Source organism: Poecilia latipinna, unplaced genomic scaffold (assembly GCF_001443285.1).
Source record: "Poecilia latipinna isolate Pla-1442-1.1 unplaced genomic scaffold, P_latipinna-1.0 Scaffold284, whole genome shotgun sequence".
Taxonomy (NCBI): Eukaryota; Metazoa; Chordata; class Actinopteri; order Cyprinodontiformes; family Poeciliidae; genus Poecilia; species Poecilia latipinna.
In genome coordinates this window covers 123,518-124,986 of record NW_015112900.1, presented here as the reverse complement: position 1 = coordinate 124,986, position 1,469 = coordinate 123,518, and positions in this window count along the sequence as shown.

Sequence of the window (1,469 nt, the reverse complement as noted above, 5' to 3'; positions counted from 1 at the left end):
TTAAATCCTTAAATCGTTATTTTTCATCCATTTCTGGGTCGATGTGGTGAAAAAAAGGAAAATGTGTCACAGAGGCCGATTTCTTTTTGTCATTTTTCAAGATGAGAAAGACAAGAGAACATACATTCAAGTAACGCTGACTATTATTCATCTTTAGGACAAAAATAACACAATGACTCTTTTAAATGTAGTCTCATCTACATTCAGAATAAGGTTTAAAAAATACGGCTGTGACAGACGAGGCTCCGTCCACAGTGAGCAGGATGAAAAGAAACCAAATAATCTACAAAGTTTACAGTTAGAGAAGAGCGATACATTTCACAATTAAATTATGTTAAAGCTTTTAACAGTCAAGTAAGAAAATAACCCAGATACAAGTAGGAGGCAGGTAAAATTAGAGACATTGGAAAACAATCCTTCACCGCGACAGATGATCACTGAACAAGAAGTTGGGTACAGCTGTGAGGAAAAACAAGTAACTCAGGTAAATGTGCAAATTAAGTTCATGTGAGACAGGATTTGTTAAAATTTTGGTTAATTTTAATCATATTTGTCTGGATTTTTGATGTATTGTCTGAGATTCCTGGCTTGACACAAATCACTGTGAATACTTCTTCTGTTGCCAGACGGGCTCTACTGTGACCTTAGTGAATAGGTGACATTAGATGTTGTTTAATAAGTGAAATAAATTATTTTATACTTTAAAAATAAGCTTTAATCCAGATAAACCTAAATAGAAACAGATTGTTTTCCAGAGGATCAGTTTGAAATATGGCTGCTCACTGGAGCCCTCTAGTGGAGAAAAGCATAAAGACTCATTGTGATGCACTGTTTTATTAAATATAACTTTTTTTGTAAAATATTCTTAAATAAAATTGAAGGTTTATGACCCAAATCTGTAGATGTTTTATTGAAGAGCATATCTTTAAATTCTTATGGTTTCACACTTTGAGAAGAAAATGGCTGCTGAGTTTCCATAATGTCAGACATGTTGAAGTTTAAATCCTAAAAAAGAATCAACCAGAGCAAACCAGGTGCTGCTAATGCTGCAACACTGAGATCAGCTCTGAAACTAACACCTCATCAACAACATCCTGAACCTCATGATGTTTAATGTCAAATTTATCCTGATGTGAGTGACAGAAAAAACGTTGCAACAGCTTTTATTCATAGCTTTGGCTGCTTAGTGAAACTAACACCTCACTGACCACAGATATACAGTCATAGAGTTGTTTTTTTAGATATATTAGTTTGCAAACAAAAAACAAAGCTGGAAAACAAAACTTGCAAATATAATCCAAGTCATGACTGCAGTCATTAGTTTTTTTTTTTTTTTTTGCAGAGATTAAAAAAAAAAAAAGAACAAAGTTCAGACATGGACAGAGAGTGAAGTCATGGTGAGGAGGAAACGCCTCCCAAACCACAGACCCTCATATTTCACCTCTTACCTCTTGAGACTCTCAGTCGTT